Source organism: Panthera onca, chromosome B1 (assembly GCF_046562875.1).
Source record: "Panthera onca isolate mPanOnc1 chromosome B1, mPanOnc1 haplotype 2, whole genome shotgun sequence".
In the NCBI taxonomy this organism is placed as follows: domain Eukaryota; kingdom Metazoa; phylum Chordata; class Mammalia; order Carnivora; family Felidae; genus Panthera; species Panthera onca.
The window spans coordinates 103,560,566-103,579,683 of NC_138342.1; the positions used below are offsets into that span (position 1 = coordinate 103,560,566).

Genomic DNA, 19,118 nt, shown 5'->3' on the forward strand with positions numbered 1-19,118 from the left:
GGTGGACTTCCAGTACTATCAAATGAGAGTGGGCACCCTGATCTTGTTCTTGATTTTGGAGAAAAAGCTTTCAATCTTCCACCATTGAGTATGATGTTAGCTGTGGGTCTGTCATATATGGCTTTTAAGGTGTGTTTCTTGTATACCCAATTTGTTGAAAGTTTTTGTCATGAAAGATTTTGTGTGTTGTCAAATGCTTTTTCCACATATATTGAAATAAACACATGGTTTTTGTCTTTTATTCTATTAATGCAGTTTATCACATTTATTGATTTGTGTATGTTGACCCATCCTTGCATCCCAGGGATAAAGCACTTAATGTGCTGTTGAATTTAGTTCACTAATATTTTGTTAAGAGTTTTTGTATTTATATTCATCAGGGATATTGTTCTATAGGGTTTTGCTGTTGTGTTAATTTGTTGTTGTTGTTGTTGTTGTTGTTGTTGTTGTTGTTTGTAGTATACTTATCTGGTTTTTGGTATCAAGGTAATGCTGGCCTCATAAAATAAAGAAGAATGAAAATGCTCATGCCTGTTCAATTTTTTTGGAAGAATCTGAAAAGAGTTGTTGTTAATTATTCTTTTAATATGTGATATAATTTACCAGAGAAGCTGTCTGCTCCTGGGCTTTCCAGTGTTGGGAGGTTGTTGATTACTAATTCAATCTTCTTGCTTATTATTGGTCTGTTAAGGTTTTCTTTTTTTTTTTTTTTAAGTTTCTTTATTTATTTTGAGAGAGTGAATGTGTGCATGAGCCAGCAGGGGAAGAGCAGAGAGAGAGAGAATCCCATGCAGGCTCTGTGCTGTCATCAAGGAACCCAACAAGGGGTTCGATTCCACTAACCATAAGATCATGACCTGAGCTGAAACCAAGATACAGATGCTTAACTGACTGAGCCACCCAGGCATCCTGGTCTGTTAAGATTTTCTATTTTTACTGATTCAGGCTTGGTAGGTTGTATGTTTCTAGGAACTTATCCATTTCTTCTGGCTTATCTTTTTTTTGGTCTACAATTGCTCATAGTAGTCTCTTATGATACTATGTATTTCTGTAATCCCAAGGGTAATGTCTCCTCTTTCATTTATGATTTTATTCACTTGAGTTTCTCTCTTTTTTTTTCTCTTAGTTGGTGTGGCTAAAGTTTTGTCAATTTTGTTTACCTTTTTTAAAAAACCAGCTTAGTTTCAGTGGTCTTTTCTAGTGTTTTTCTCATCTGTATTTTATTTATTTCTGCTCTAATGTTTACTTTCCTTCACTGTGGGCTTAGTTTGTTCTTCTTTTTCTAGTTCCTGGAGGTATAAAGTTAGGTTGTTTATTTGTGATCTTTCTATTTTCTTAGCATGTATGTGTGCATTTATCACTATAAACTTTCCTCTCAGAATTGCTCGTGTAGCATCCCATGTGTTTCCATTCTCATTTGTTTTGACATTTTTTTTTAATTTACTTTTTATTTCTTCTTTGACCCATGGACTGTTCAGGAGTATGTTGTTTAGTTTCCACATGCTTATAAATTTTCCAACTTTCCTCTTGTTGATTTCTAGTTATACTATTGTGGTTGGAAAACACTTGGTATGATTTCAGTCTTCTTAATTTGCTAAGACTTGCTTTGTGGCCTGTCATCTGATCTATCTTGGAGAAGGTTCTGTGTGCACTTGAGAAGAATGCATATTCTGTTGCTCATGGACAGAACATTCTGTATATGTCTGTTAGGTCCATTTGGTCCAATGTACGGTTCAAGTTCAACATTTTCTTGTTGATATTCTCTCTGGCTGAACTATCCACTGCTGAAAGTGAGGTATTGAAGTCTCCTACTATTATTATATTGTTGTCAACTTCTCCCTACAGAATTGTTACTATTTGCTTAATATATTTTGGTGCTCTGATGTTCAGTGCCTATATTTACAATTATTATATCTTCTTGATGATTTGACCCCTTAACAACATGGAACGCTTCATGAATTTGCACGTTATTTTGCACAGGGGCTATGCTAACTTTCTCTTTATTGTTCCAATTCTAGTGCCTGCTGAAGCAAGCACAACCCATGGTACTGTGAACAGATAAAATTTTTGTCCTTTTAAGACACTGAGCTTTCAGGTGACTTTTAAACAGCAGTAAATAATTGATAAAGACTTAATCTGATTGATGGGTCTAGAGAGGTTGAGGGGGCACATCCCAGCCTCTTTCTCTTATTCTTCTTTTGGGAGTAAGTAACCCACTAAGAATTCATGTCCTTTTTTTGTCATCCAGACCATAAATCTTATAGGATTGAGATGAACTGATACATATTTTTTCCAAATGCTAAAGAGCCAGGAGTTAAAGTCAATATGTGACTGAAATCAAGACCAAAATCAAATATAAGAGGAAGAAGTAGGAATCAAGAATACATCTGAAAATAATTTGGAAAATTGATATAGTAAGTTTAGTAGTCACAAATTGAAAGATGATTAGTGAAACGAAAATGTTTTAAATATTTCCCATTTTCCTTTCTCTTTAAATTCTGTTATGTCAATATTAAAAGTAATTTATTATGATTTTTAATTTTTTTCCTCCTCATGAAATTGAAGGTGACAAAAACTATAATTTACTTCATCCTCACAGGATGTGAAAAATTCTCAAATAGGACTTTTTATTGAAAACATGTAATATCTTTGGGTTTTGGCCTTGAAACATTTCTGTTATTCATTTTTATATAAATTTAGTTCTCCTGATTATCAGAAGGATATCTGTTTTAACAACAGTGTTTCTGTGCAGTGTTAAAAAATTTTTTTTTAAATTTTTTAAGGTGATTTTTCTGAGTTGTTTTTGGTTTTTTGCTCTATTGGTCTGGCCCACTTTTATCTGGACCCTCTCTTTCCTCCATCTATGTTGTTTCTTCCTGATCAATTTTGATTTAGCCCCTCCTATTCCATCTGAGTGTGAGCCCCTGTGGAAGGTGGGAAGGTGGTGCTGCTAAGCGATCAGCCTGACTTACTGCAGGACCCTTGCCTCATCTGCTAATCTAGGGATGACTCCCTCTCATTTCTGTGGTTGCTCTTACTGGCCCCTGTGCCTCCCCATGAGTATCTGGTGGCCATTTTAGGGTCTCTTATTGTCAGGTTGTGAATCATCCCGTAGCTTTTCTATGTTTTCTCTGAAACAGGTGCTGATGATGCGCTGGTCTTGTGGCTCTTGCTGGTTTGCATTTTTGGGGTTCCTGGAGTACCTTGTCACCTAGCTTTGTTGTAAATGCTGTCCACTGTCTTTTTTATGTTGGAATTTGGGAAGATCTAAAAGCTATGCCTCTTCCACCACTGTCATCTTCACAGAATTTGATAAGAAGAGTTTTAACACAAGTTCAATCTTGAGCGCTTGGCCATATTTGAAAGTGAATACCCAGATATTTATTTAGATTAATGATAGATCAAAATGACATCTCTTGTTCACATCTCTTGTTTGTGTTACTGCCACTGCTACACTGATTAGCTGTGATGGTCACCTATAATATCACATGATCTCTGATCACCCACAAGTTTAAGATGTGAGAAATGCTGTGAAAGTAGGCATCTGTCATTTGGACCTTCTGGCAAAATACCAGGGTTAAGGTTGAACTTAGGTGTATCCTTATATATCAGTGATGTATGTGTGACTTGGCTGCCCTGGCACTGGATGGGTACATTGAATCCTGGGCTTCAGTATCAGGAAGCCCACCTACACACAGATATAAACCATGTTCTCTAGCAGAGCCCTTACCAGTTAAAAAATTGTTTAGGTTTTACCTCCAAATGCTAATCACTTTTTGATTACTTCAAAACTTGGACAGGGTGAATTTTTCTCTCTATTATTTGAAAAGAAAACTAGGAGAAAATATTGGAGAGCACTTTAGCACTTGCATCCTTAACACGTGGAGACTGAGACATCTGGCAGGGCTGGCAAGTGTAACTTTAAGTTTTGGTGGTTCTTATGAAGTGTTACACGTTGAATTGTGTCCCCCCAAATAAGGTATGTTAAAGTCTTCATTCTCAGTACCTCAGAATGTGACCTTATTTGGAAATAGGATAGTTGTAGATGTAATTAGTTAAGAAGAGTGGAGCCCTACTCCAACAGCGCTAATGTCCTTAGAATATAGCCACGAAGACAGAGAGAGAATGCCATGTGACCACAAAGGCAGAGATTGGAGTTGTGTAGCTGCAACACAAAAGATTGCCTACAAACCACCAGAAGCTAGGAAGAGGCAAGGAAGTATTACCTGACAGGTTTCAAAGTGAATGCAGGTCTACTGACACTTTGATTTCAAGCTTCTAACCTCCACAACTGTGAGGCAATAACTTTTGTTGCTTTAAGCCATCCAGTTCATGGTATTGTGTTATGGCCCCCTAAGTAACTAATACTTTAAAGGCTAATGGGGCCTTCTTATCTTCATGGCGGGTAGCCTGTATTGAGCAATGCAGCTGGCTTTATAGTCACAAAAAAGTCACAATATACAAAGACTCTCACTGAGTCTGCGGTGGACACAGAACTCAACACCCAAGAATTTGGAAGCATGGAATGTTGACCAACATCTTTAACAGAAAATCTTTTTCCTTTAATTGAATGTTTGCTAGCCACACCAACTAAGAAAAGGCTCATTAAGCTCCAGTTCAACATCAAATTACAGTAATCTGTTACTTGCAGTGGAGAATATACTAAGTTAATATGATGTAAAAGAGTTTGAGGACTATGTTGGGGAACTATACATTTAAAAAATCTCCCACCAACCGAGAAAAATTCTCCACAAAAGGAAAAGGGGGAAAACAGTTCTATACTGAATAAGCATTAAACCAGAATGTGATGTGCATCTCAGGCAATCCACTAAAAGACTGCAAAACCAGAAAGAAATCTCACCCTTTTATAAAGCCAGGCAGATACAACACACTCCCTACAAGTTGTCAAAATAAACAGTAACTATTCCTCAAATAAGAGGACTTGACAGCACCATTTGTCACACACAGCTCCCCCTAAATTTAAATCTGATCATTGGGATGACCATCTATGTTAGCTAATTGGCTTTATCCAAAGGAAAACGAACTTGTCATATCTTTATGATAGGAGGTCATTTTGTGATTTGGAGCAAGGTGCCCGCTCAAGTTAACATCCTACTTTCCCACAGAAACTGGAAAATAAGGCTTCTTTTTTTTTTTTTTTTTTTTTGACAATTACATCTCAAAGAGATGGCTTCTTGGTTTTTAGGAAACATCATACTTTCAAGTAAATTATTGCAGTGGCTAGATTCAAAGGAAATACCATTAATTCTCCTTTTTGTGCTTCTGGTACCTGTAAAAGAATGGTTTAGTAAGTCAGTTTGCCAGTCCTAGTTTTCAGACTCTTCCAATGGATTACCTTGGACATTGATTCTTAGCAGTTGAGAAAATAGTGGCAATAGTAATTAATTTACATCAACACTTTCACAACTTTATTTTGTGACATGCTCCATGAAGTAGAGTTTCATGGTTGTGTCAGAGATTGTTCATGGTCCTCTGCTCCTCTTCCTCAAAAACAGAATGTTTAACCAGGCATGTGGCTACACAGAATAAAGATTACATTTTAGCAGTTTTTCATGTAGATGTGGCCATAGAACTAAGTTCCAATCAATAAGATATAGTCAAAAGTTGCTTTCCAACTTCTAGGAAGCATCCTTGATAGGTTAGGGGATTCTCTTCTTTTCATGTCCTCCTTCATGCTGCATGGATTGCAGATGTACTGATTGGAGCTGTAGCAGCCATATGATACCATGAGGTGGTCTTAACAGTGGGAGACTGAGCCATGATACCTTAAAGGGCCAAAGTAGCTCTGGACTATACATCTCCAGAATTTTACTTAAGAAAGTAACAAACTTTTATCTAGTTTAAGACATTAAGACACTTATATTTTCATTTTTTCTGTCACTACTAGTTGAACTTAATCTTAATACAATAGTCAGATATATCTGGGAAATTGTACATATCTTATCTCCTGCTCTACTAGGGGATATTGGCAAAAGAAAAGATCCCAAAAAGACCTGCAGCAAAATATTTTGAATTTTGTTTAGTCCTCTACTCCCAGTGTTTTCTTTTTCTATTAAAACACTACAAAGAAAGTTAATTCCCATGTTATTAGAACATAATAGAGGGCCCTGCTACAAATAGAGTAGATTTTCTATAACAATACAACTTTGCCAGTCTTTTTGCCATTTGAACAACTAGGATCTCCATATCCCTGAGCTGTATTCTGATGACTATTTAACTCCATGCTTTGTTCAGAGTGGTTTTTCAAATCTACGTTATATCACTTGAATATTATGAGCAAAGGTGGGTGGATGGGCAATACTTCCAGAGCCTGAATTAAGTTGTTGCTTAAGTGATTAAGTCATCTATAGACATTTCAGGGCATGGCCCATACTTACTGAATTCTGTTAACACTCATGTCAGGAGTTTATAATGGAAAGTATGCATTCATTTCTATAACAAGCAGTCTCACTGTCTAGGATCTATTCTTCAGTCAGACTTAGTTCACTCAAGAGGAGTCATTGGAGGACTTTATCATGAGCTACAGCTATAAGTCAATCTTTTCACATGTCATCTAAGAGACCTATATTACAGGGTGGAGACTTAACCTTAGTTCTTCAACAAATAGAGCTTTAAACGTAGCTTAAGCCTGGCCAACAATGTATTTTATTTGTGTAATTTTAATATCTGGTGTTAACTGAGAAGAGTGGCTTTAATAGTTCCACAGCATATCAATATTACTATTAAACAATACGAAGGCTCCTAGAGGGCCAACACTTACTTTTCTTACAGCCCCTTTGGTGACAAGCACAGGGCACATATAGGAATTGAGGTTATTGCTAGATGGGATATAGGGAAATCACCGGGGTTACCTTAACAGCACAAACGCAGTTTTGCAGACGTTATATTTCAGTAATTTGCTCTAACAATGCCTCTTTTTCTTTGCTGCTCATGAAACAGTTAGGGGGTTGTTGGTTTGTTTGTTTTTTTTTTTTAACAACTTAATAGAATCTATTTTAGTTTCCCAATATTTGAACTAGTCTGGATGTACACACTCAGACATGAGAGGCAAGAAAGTTTTAAGTTTTGCTGAAGTCCAAGTCTTCTGTAACCTAATTAATTTGGTTACACTGATATTTTTAGAACCTTTAAGACCAGAGCCACATTAAACATGCTCCAGAGCTCAAGTGTATCTGGCCCCAAAAGCTTGTGAGTGGCCCTGTGCCTTGCACAGTTTGCCACCTTGTGTTTTTCTGTAAGAGTAACGCTATTTTCTGTCTTGAAAAAATTTGTTTGGCTTCTGCAGAATGGGTGGAGCATGGGCATCTTCTCTATTAGAACTAGTGTTTTAAATTCTGAAACATCAAACAAACAAAATATCACGTTTTCTTTGTTAATTGTAAAATTAATAAATCCCCATCAGAGAAGGATTCTGACTTTAATTCTTCCCTCTGAAGGAGGAGCTGCTTGGGAGGGATTCTGCAGCTATCACTCAAAATAGCATCACAGGAAAAGCCTTGCTGTGCTTGAAGAACCATATGAAAGCACTCTCTGGTAGTTGCTTTAAATGAAATACAAGATAATACTGCCAAAACTATACCAGCATTTGAAGCCATTGCACCAAAGATATACAGTATAGTTCCCTATTAAAATTTGAACTAGATCATAGTTGTAAGGCTTTCTTTTCTTGTCTCACTTAATTCATGTTTTCCCTCCCTTTTTAATAGCCTGAAAGTATTTTTGTGACTCTGGAACAATGATTTTTAAACCTGAGTGTGTGTGAGGCTCAAATTCACAGACCGATTCAGTAGGACTGGACTGGGTTCAGGAAATCACTTTTATAACAAAACCCAGATATTTCTTTCTTTTCTTTTCTGTAACTGATATTGGGGCCTGTATCTGGCAATTCCCTGTCACTGCTCTATCTCCTTTCTTTTCTCACAACCATCTAGAGACAAACGAAGCAAGCTTGCCCTCTACCTTTTAATATCTGGCCCTCCATAAAAACTCTAGAGTATATTTGGCCAAGTCTGTTCCTTGATATGCTAAATGGGAATTAAGATGGTGGCCGTGATTTTACTTAATACATTAATTAATGAGGGAACCAGTAAAATAAAAAACTGGTTCAAAATCTTATATATCTCTAGGAATGCTGAAAGAAATTTGTAAGCAGATGGAAAACTGGTCAATATCCACAGAGCTATAATCAATTATTTTCCACATGAAAATAATTCATTTGCATTAATATGGGCAAAACTAATTTGCATTACTGTAGATTTTCTAAGACTTACAGAGGTATAAAATAGCTCAAAGACTGGTCTCAGCCCCCTTTAGAACTAGTTGACCTGGAAGGGTGTGCAAGTGATTTTTTTTCCCCATTTGTCTTACAAATTTTTCCTGACACAGCCAGAAACCTAAATTTCCTTACCAGTAAAATGAGAGATTTGGACTAGTGGCTTCTGAGACCCTTCGATTCCAACATCCTGTTATTCTAATTTCTTGGCCGTTATCTATGTACGTGCATACAACTCATGGAATATTTTTGTAAGAACTATTATAGTCATTTTTATTAGTCAAATCAGCCATAGCTATGAGTGCATCCTCTTGCAGTCTCTGTCTAAAAATAAAATCAGGGGTTCCTGGGTGGCTCATTCTGTAAAGCAACAGACTTTCGATTTTGGTTCAGGTCATGATCCCAGGATCATGGGATTGAGCCCTGAATCAGGCTCTGCACTGACAGCATGAAATCTGCTTAAGATTCTCTCTCTCTCCTTCTGTCCCTCCCCTGCTCGCATGCACTCCCCCCGCCCCAGCCTCACCTCTCTCTCTCTCTCTCTCTCTCTCTCTCTCTCATAAATAAATAAATAAATAAATAAATAAATAGAATAAAATAAAACATAAATTCTGCCTTTCTCCCAGTTACTTTTAGGCTATGTGTTTGTATGTGTGTGTGTGGGGGGGGGGGGGTGTAAATGAAAGCAGGACCTAAGTATAGGTATTTTCGGCATATTTGTTCATTGTCTTTTCCAAATGCTACCTACGGAATACACTGGTAACTGGGTAAATGTGACAAGTCAGGACAATATTGTGTACATTTTATAGATGGTGAATCTTTGAGAAGGAAGGAATCAAGATTTCTCTAATTTTGCAGACTTTCCTGTAGGGCAAATACAGCAGAACTTTTTTTAAGATTGTTTTGTGATGGCAGAGGTGGTCATAGCAGTGTTAGGGGTGTCAAAACTTGGTGGAGCTGGTGGAGGCCAGTGTTAGGCAGTAGAGAATAAGAAGATACTGAAGTATGATTTTTGTTTGTTTGATCACTTCATTTCTCCTCTATTAGAGGAGCTTTAAACTAAACTTTACAGCAGTGGAGAAGGACAGAGCCTCTTCAGCTTTGTAATTTAACAAATGTTTTTTGAAAGAATATCCGAACTACCTTTCTTTTCTGGAAACAGAGAGCCCAGGTCTCCTAAAAAGCTCTCAAACTATTGAGTGTTTAAAAATTCTATTGTATTTGAAGGCATGAAAACATGCATTAATGATTACATTCAGCTGATATTTTTGGAGGATAAATATTCTACTTTGTAGATTTTATCAGGTAAAACCCCATTCAGTTTAGAAATCATCATCAAAATTCTTTTTTATTTAAATTTGTTTATTCTCATTTGAATGGTCTCACTTTAACTAAAACAATATTCTTGATGGTAAAACATAAAAACAATCACATTTCTTTGTTTCAATCTTTCTTTTCTTTCATCCTAGTCATTTCTGTAAAAACAGAGACCAAAATGACTGGGTAGGATTATGGAGGATTTCTGGTAATAATACACCTACACAATGTGCTGCAGGAAGTAGAAAGTCCATACTTGATGCCCTCAGTAACTTATGACTCATATGAATCATATAAGAACATAGGACTATTACTACTGAATGTTGAAGATTTATGTCTCAAGTATACTTTTCTACACCAATAACATAATATGGATTCAAGGGGCAAAAATATCAAACCCTAGATCTTCTATACACACATATACATTTATATCTGTCTACATAAATATGCACAAAAGTGGTTTCAAGTAAGGTGCAGGAGGTGGATGTGGAGGATGGGATGATTAAAAAAGTAACAAATAGTAATTAACACATTTTATAAGGGAGCCAAACGACATTCATGCATTAATTTTAGCATCATAATAGCCCTGAGAAATCATTTCTAGTAACACCATTTTACAGATGAAGAAAATGAGACTCAGTAGTAAGTAGCAGAGCCCAGATTTGAAACAAGTTCTGCCTGATTCTAAAACAAATAGGACGTATAGTAAGACTTTTCCTGTTGTCCCTAAACTGCAGCTAGGGCACGAAACTAAAGTCAAAAATCAGTGAGTATGTCCACAATTTAAAATCAGAGAGTTACCAGCATCTGGAGCCAGCCATATTCTCTCATTGTTCCTACAACCAATTGTTCCTACAACCAATTCTATGCACCTCTCACCTCTGATTCCCTCCCTGAAAGGACTGAGAGTGAAAGAGGCGTAGCTTTCCCTTCCTCAAAGCTAATGGGAAGGAAAAAGGAAAAGAGAGAGAATTTTTTCTAAAGATTCCAGTACCTAGAAGAGGTGGCCAACATTTTTATCCTCACACAGGCTTTAGTTCAAGAGTGGACATGTTGCTTGGCCCCCATGTGATCTGAATAGGGGCAGAAATTTGGGGAGAGAGAGGGCAAGGTGAGATCCAAGGACCACTCTGCCTGTGATCTGTTGGTTTCCATTAAAAGATGGATCCCATGTGTCCCTGCTGACCTCACAATTTGCTAAAAGATGAGAACCAGGGCTATACCTTTGGGCAATGTAAGCTATACCTTTGGGCAATGTAAGCTCTCTCTCTCTCTCTCTCTCTCTCTCTCTCTCTCTCTCTCTGTGTGTGTGTGTGTGTTTGTGTGTGTGTGTGTGTGTGTGTTGGGAAGCAGGATGGAGGCAAAGAGGGCCCCTCCCCTGTTACTTGTGAAGATTGTTGGAGCCTTCTTGTCAGCCTGTGTAGACCTTGAACAGAAGTGCAGTCATGGTTAACCAAGAAGAGGTCTGCAACTCAGCCCCTCCTCCCCAACCCCAACCCCCACTTGAAAAACATCTGGAAGAAGGATAAGAAGATGGACACAGATGCAACCATGGTCCCTCCACTCAGATCTAGTCTGAGTGGAGGAAAGAGAAGAGTGGAGGAAAGAGAAGATTACTTTGAATCATTTTTGAGAAAATGAGTGAATCTTAAATGCCAGAATTAGACTGTTCAAATAACCAAAATGAGCTAAAAAATTATAAAGACTGGCCAACATGTTGTTAAGAAAGTATATACTAGAGGAAAAGGTTTGGGGGAGATGGTCATTTAGCACAAATGTCAGGAGAGTTATGGAAAATATAGAACCTTTTTATTTATACACTGCCCCCCAAAAAGTTAAGCATAGTCACCAAACCAATTATTCTATTATTCTTTTCTCTATGTAATCCTGATAAGAGTAAGGAGCCAGAGGCATATCTCTAGCACTTAGAGCCCTTTTTAAGATTTCCCCAGAGATGCCTGCATGGCTCAGTCAGTTAAGCATCCATTTTCCACTCAGGTCATGATCTCACGGGTTCTTGAGTTTCAATCCTGTGTCAGACTCAGGCTCCAGAGTTGATGGTGCAAAGCCTGCTTAGGATTCTCGTTCTCTCCTCTCTCTGCCCCTCCCTCACTCATGTTTTCTCTCTCTTTCATAATAAATAAATAAATATAACAACAACAAAAAAAGACTTCCCCAATTAACTGGGACTCCTACCTGATTGGAAAGTTCTTGACTGATTCTATTTGTCTCAGCTCCAAGATGAAGGATGACTTCAGCTTTCTCTGTAGGACCAGTGGAGCAAATGCTTTAAAATATTCCCAGATTCAAGGAGTCTTAAGTCTTTAAATGGCAGGTTTAAGCATTGTGCCTTTACAGAACATGCCATTCACAACCTTACCATGCCCTCCTTTCCCTGATCCTTAATTCCTATGTACTCACAGAGACAACTGAATCTTCAAGGAGTAGTATCTAATTTAAGTTTATGGGGCCAATGATCACTGTGGTAGATTGCATCCTTCGTTCTAATTCTCTGCCCCTTCCAGTGTCCTTGCCTTTTCCCATCGATCTTGCAATCCTACCCACTAAAGGAGCAGAATATATTTCTCCACACCTTGACTTCAGCTTTAGCCATGTGACTTGTCTTAGGCAACAGAATAAAATGGAAATGACAATGTACCATTATAAGCCTGGGCCTCAAGAGGCCTTGCATATTGCCTCTTATGGACATGTAAGTCATAGCTTTTGTTTCAACCACTAAATTTTGGGATGGTTTATAATGCACTAAATGATAATTGATACAATAATTTTTCTAGTAGAGTGAATATATAAATAGAAAAAACTGCTATTATTTCCAGAATAATTTCCACTTTGATTGCATTTACTAGCTTAATAAGTGATTACATTAATTTGTGTTTGTATTATTTGCTGAAATATATGTATTTCCTGGCATAGTCTAAGAAGAAAATGTATCTACATCTTCATTCTGTAGAACTCTGGGAGGACTGTCCAGTCATTGCTGACAAGGCATACTCCTGCATAAACCATCACAGCACAGGGGGCATGCACAGTTCATCTGAAAAGCAGCTAAACTTGCTTGATGTGTTGCAGTCCAGAACTTCATTTATGAGTCACTTATTTAGAATTCATAGACACAATATTTTCCCATAGAAACACAGTATTGTAATATCCTAGGGCAAATGTACAAAAAGCCACTTAGCCCCATAATAAAACTAAATATCAATAATGCCACAGCGCACAAAGAACACTTTTTCTCCCACTGCTCAGGTTTCCCTCTCTGTTTTGCCCACCCCCCCTTCTTTATTTGCTCTTTCCAAAGGAAGAGGAGCAGCTGATTGGTTAAAGCCTATGGTTTGTTGGGCCACCTGTCCTAAGTGAGCAGGATCACACTGTTTTGAAAGGTGATGAGAACCCTCACTATCCCAGCTCTGTCATCCTCCCACAATTGTTTGGCTTCATGGACTTGGATGGAGTCCTCTCTACAGTCTCTCTTTCTCTCTCACTCTCACTTTCCCTCTTTCTCTCATTCTCTCTCTCTCCTCCTTCTCTCCCTTCCCAGACATGCTTGAGCCTACAGTTCCCACATTTCATATTTGCAAAGGCAGCAGGAAATCCCAGTTTAGTCTCGGGCCGAAGATGGGTTTTCCATCAGAGTAGTCCAAATTCATTAATCGGGGAGTTTAAAAAATGCCTGTGCAGATTAATAAATCAGTGTTTAATTTCTCTTATTTGGCTGGTTGTCCCTACTAAACACATCATCAGTCAGAAAGCTGAAGGGCCAGGGATAGCTGGCATTTAGAAGTCCTAAGACCCAACTCTTAATGCTCCTTATTCCTGTGGGAAAATTCTTCCCAGGTTCCAACTGAGGAAGCTGGGACACATCTCAAATGCAACCTCCTTTCAAGTCCTGAGTGGAGGACCACTCCATTTCACAGTGACTCATCTTTTGGACGAATCTCCAGATCTGTTGTGGAAGAGTACTGGTCATGTTTTGTTACAAGAGGGACATAAAGTTGATTTTAGAGAAACTAAGAGAGGTAGTAGAAAGTATATGTGTGTTCCATTTCTTTAAAAGTTGCATAAAAATGCATTAGCTCATCCTTCTATGTTCAGAATGCAGAGATTTGGCTGTTTGCTAACCTTAGTTTCAACTGATGCAAACTTATTCTAATACAAACTCTCAATGTCATTTTTTCAGAGAACTCTGGCATTCTTCAATAACATCACTATTTCAACTAACATTTTTTTATTCAATTAGAACTTTATTATTAATTTTGTCTCACATTTTGTACAAAATCAAATGATTTATTATAGACATGTGACCTTTCTGTTTATAACCAGAACTTTCTCCTTAAATTTATTCTGAAAGCCATTTCTGTCCATAATCTGTTTCATAAGAGCCTCGTGTACTGGAAAAAATAATTGAATTGCCTTTGAATTGTTTTCCCTACAAATTTTATAGCCAGTAAAACATTATAGATAATCATATATTTTAACTATAAAAATTTAATAACATTATTAAAACTTCAGATTTTTCTAGCCTTCATTTAATATAGCTGGTATGTAAAAATGAGTTTGAATCTATGTGTTGTGTCTTATATACAGTTCAATACTTATAAAGGTCATTGTGAGACTTCGCTTCTAGATAACAGGTGACTTGAGCCCAGGGCTTAAAGACTAAGCAAGGTTACCTTGTGAATTAATTCTGAGTACCCAGCCAAAGCACTTTAAAAACTCTCTCTGGAGTGCCATATTCTTCCTATTGAGTGACCCACCGAAGCTGGACCAGGGGGAGCTGCCACCCCTACCCAGGTCAGTTGCATAGATCCTGGCTCATCACTGTGGTAGATAGAGATGGGAGGCATTGGTGTAGTGGGAAGCTGACTCCTCCTGTGCAGAAGAAGTTCTTCTGTGGAAGAGCACCAACATTCTGTGAGAAGCAGGGACAAGCAAGGGGAAGAGAGAGAGCTCTGGCAGGATTTGACCTTGGCTTCCTGTGCCCAAGGGCCAGATGCATCCCTATGCCTCCCATGGTTACATGAATGACTCAATTCTCTTTAAAACAGATCAAAATACTCCTCTCTTTGAATTGCAAACATAAAGACAGGTTTAGAGCCTGGCACTACTTTTGGCCACTCCATGAGCCCTCCAGTGAAAGAGCTACCAGCTGTCAGGAGGCCAAAGTCCCAGGGTTAGCTTCCCATAGAGAACAGGGGCAAGAGTCACACCCTTTTGAAATGTCCCTCTTTGTAAGCTTTGGAGGAAGTGGGGAATGCCACCTGGTCCTAGGACCCAACAACTTTCTCCTAAACTGCATGGAGTGTTTCTTTTAGAAATCATAGCGAAACTACTACTGGTAGCAGTTCACGTATCTCTTTTACAAGAGATTTTAGTTTACAAAATCCCTTTCACGAATTACAGAATTTGGGATGCAGCATCATAAATATAAAGAAACTATCAACTAACCTATACTTCAATGTTAAACTAAGACCTTATAATTAATTTTTTTAACGTTTGTTTATTTTTTGAGAGACAGAGACAGAGCATGAGCTGGGAAGGGGACAGAGAGATGGGGGGTCACAGATTCTGAAGCAGGCTCCAGGCTCCGAGCTGTCAGCACAGAGTCCGACATGGGTCTCAAAATCAGGAACCATGAGGTCAGACCTGAGCCGAAGTTGGCCGCCTAACCGGCTGAGCCACCCAGGCACCCCAGACCTTATAATTATTACTATCAACCATATTAATAAACAAAAGTAAAACATTTTGCTCCTTGGGGTGTCAAGGACAAAAAGCATGCATCCAAAGAAGCAAAACAATATCAAGAAACTGTAGATATGAACGATTTTGTTTCATGAGTGTGTGTATATGCATATATGTATACACATATAATAACATACATACACTAATCAAAAATGTAATGTAACAATTGTATACATAGGAATGTGTGTGACATAGGAATTACAGGCATATGATTTATTTTTAGTATTTAAGGACTTAAGAAGGTGGCTCTTCATGTTAATAGCTTGATTGAGGACAACTTGGGGAGAAATTTTACCTGTTAACAGGTTTTATACTTTTGCTCCGTTTATGTAGCTCCTTCCTTCCTTTCAGGACTTGTTTCATAACAAATAACGGCAGAATTTACTCAGTGTTTCTAAAAAAAAAAAACTATTGTGAATTGTGAGAAATGAAATAAAGAAAGTTCGTAAATGAGCACTAAAAAATAATGAATGGGAGTTAAAAACAGATTGAAGAGACTGTTGTAGTAATAAAAAAGGTTTTACCCTGGTTGGATAACTTCCTTAATTCTCTGTCTCACTTTGACCCTGTTAAAGGAGTTGATGAATGACATGAATTTTAACAGGTTACTTAGTAACGTCAAAAGAGGTGTCCCAATAATGATCATACTGATGTCTCAAATTAATTTCTAGCTATAAAAATGATGCTTATTTGCCCTACTACATATGTATATATTCAAAATTGTGAGATCCCTTTTATATAGAACAGCTCCAAAGGAATTGAAATTAAGGTTGTGGCCATCAAAAGCCCAACAACCTGACATAGAGAAATGTTCAGGTTTTCCTTTGAAGGTTGCAACCACCTTAACCTAAGTCTTTTCATGTGTATTATGTATATTGCTCAGCAGTGTGGCATAGACACAGTCCTTCTTCCCTTCATACAGGGAAGCATTATAGTGATTTCTTGATATTTCATGCCAAAGATAATGGTAGGTTATCCAAAAATGGTCTTGAGTCTGAGAGAAATATTCTAAAAATTCAGAGTCCTTGAGATTAAATAATAAAGATCTAACAACGCAAGAGGAACTGTAAAGCTATTCAACTGCCCCGCGTTGACTCCTGCTCAGTGAACCTCCACCCCCGCCCCCCGACCAAATAATGCAGGGAATTCTACATAGCACAAAGTAGACAGGTATTTATTGTCTCATCACTCAGAGAGCCACACAAATGTACAGGATTATTCATAAGTAGTCGCATGTATTAATTTTTAAATATTTTTCCACATCCTGCTGGCTTAAACAAGCACCATGTTATAGTGATAAGAACAAGAAATGGATAGATTGATGGGCATGGAAAGAGGGAAGAAGGGACAGTGAAGGGAAAATGGATTTGTTACGACATGCAAATGTCAAGTTCCTTAGCTAACACCAATGAAGCATTTAAAAAATACATGTAAAGGTACGGTTTGGTACTTTTCCATTAATTTTTCAAAGGTCTTGACCTCCTAAAGAAAAATTTCTGACTAAAAGGGGTTTTCCTCACCAGTCAGTTCCTTCTTCTACTGGGTCCTACAGAGAAATAGTGCTCTTATATTTGGCCCTTCAGACAGTTGCCACGGAAATGAGAGCTGCAAACACTTTCAGCTTTCTGGCTTCGCTGTGGGATCCAGCAGAGACCATGATTAAGCTGTCAGAGAACCTCCCTAAGTACAGTTTTACCTGATAAGTAAGAGTTTCCAGAAAAATGGTGACACATACAGGAAGGAAAATAGATTGTTTAACTCACTCTGAAAAATCCCTTTGATTCATAGACTGTCTCATGATTGAAACCATCTCTTTCTCTAATCAGACTCTTTTCAATTCACAGACGAGTACCTCAGGGGGCAAGTAAAATGCCCCTACCTTTACAAGAGGAGGTATCACGTTAACAAAAGGTAACACATTAACAAAAGGAACCCAGAGTTCCTGAGTGCTGAAGAAATAAGAAAGCAAAATGCTAAAAATGGGGGGAGGACACAGTGAATGAGAAGGGGAAAATCAAATGGCATTTAAACCATTTTAAGGAACATTAAATATCTGATTTGAAAAAAAATAAAGAAAGAAATCACTGTGGATGTCAAAGAACGCTGGCTTTTCACACCTGGAACCAGAGATGATTGGATCATAAGGGGCTCTACTGTAGTGGACTTGAAATTTTATTGGTTATCTTTTGTTCCCAGCAAATGAGACCTGGATTTTCTGGGAAGGAACTCTAGCTATCACTTTGAATCCACTGAGTATTTCTACTCCACATCATTGACCTAATAAAACTCTATTGATGGAGTAAGGTCAGTGTTTTTCATATTGGGATTAGAGAAGAGAACACACCAGTCCACGTGGTACCATAGCCACAAATGAAAGAACTGGTTGGCAGAAGCCAACGTTTGGACAGCTACTTGGAAGAAGACTTTCCAGATAATGGTGGAATAGGAAAACGAAGTTGCAACTTGAAAAGATTGTACCTTCTATCTTGGGGCGCCTGGGTAGCTCAGCTGGTTTCAGCTCAGGTCATGATCTCATGGTTTGTGAGTTTGAGTCCCGCATGGAGCTGGCTGCTATCAGTGGAGAGCCTGCTTTGGATCCTCTGTCCTTCTGTCTCTGCCCATCCTCCACTTGCTCGCTCTCTCAAAAATAAGTAAACATTAAAAAATAATAATAATAATGTCCTGTCATCTATTTACTTGTTGGTGGTTGTCTAAAATATTGCAACCATTTTGGAGAGCAATTTGGAAAAACCTAGAAAAGTTGAAGATGTAGATTTCATACAAGCTAGCAATTTTACTCTAGGTGGATGCTATGGACTATACTGTGTCCTCCCAAAATTCCTATGTTGAAGACCTAATGCCCAATGTGACTATATCTGGTGATTGGGTCTTTAGTAAGTAATTAAGGTTAAATGATTTCATAAGGATGGGGTCCTAAACTGATAGCATAAGAAGAGGTAGATCTCCCCCTCCCTCTCTCTCTCATTCCCCCTCATTCTACCATGTGATGCCATAGCTAGAAGGTGACTGTCTACAAGCCAGGGGAGAGCTCTCACCAAATCCAATCACATTGGTACCCTGATCTTGGACTTTGGCTTCTGGGACTGCGAGAAAATAAATTTTGGTTGTTTAAACCACCCAGTGAATGTTACTTTGTTACGGTAACCCAAACTGACTAAGACAGTGGCGATCCCAGAAAATGTAAGGATGTTCATGATAGTATTTCTCTGAATAGTACACATATGGAAACAATCTAACTTCTTGTAGAAAAATATATAAACTGTTCACATAACAGAATTGTATAGAGCAGTTGAAATAATTGAACAATAGTAGCATATATCAATGTAAATGAATCTCAAAAATATAATGTCAAACAAAAAATCAAGCTGTAAAGGATATTTATACATGCTATCAAAAACTTGCAACAATAGTTTATAATTTTAGGGATACATACTTGTATAGTAAAAGAACGAACATATGGCTGGAAGTGATACACACCAACTACTTCTGAGAAGAAAGGGAAAAATGATAGTGAAAGCAAGGGAATGCCTTTTGCTCTATCTGTAATGTTTTATTTCTTAATAAGAAATGAGATTTGTGCAAATTTCAGCAAACTGTCTGCATCTTTTAAATCTAGGTGGTAAATGCATAGTGCTTGTTATATTATTTTCTGGATTATATTTAATAAGCAAAAGATGTTTTCCCCTGTCATCTGGGTTTTCAGCAGTTCAGTGGTACTTTTTAGACA

At 37.8% G+C, this 19,118-nt stretch overlaps 1 long non-coding RNA gene and 1 pseudogene across 1 annotated transcript; both read right to left on the minus strand.

Annotated features, from left to right (window-relative positions):
- Window positions 1-1,936: 1,936 nt before the first annotated feature.
- Window positions 1,937-2,035, minus strand: LOC132693451 (U6 spliceosomal RNA; annotated as a pseudogene).
- An 11,859-nt stretch (window positions 2,036-13,894) lies between these two features.
- LOC145715412 (uncharacterized) lies at window positions 13,895-18,454 on the minus strand. Its single transcript, XR_014137543.1, has 3 exons — window positions 17,849-18,454; window positions 15,666-15,764; window positions 13,895-14,519 (listed from the first exon to the last, which is right to left on the minus strand). It is a non-coding gene; the product is annotated as an uncharacterized LOC145715412 (long non-coding RNA).
- Window positions 18,455-19,118: the final 664 nt, after the last annotated feature.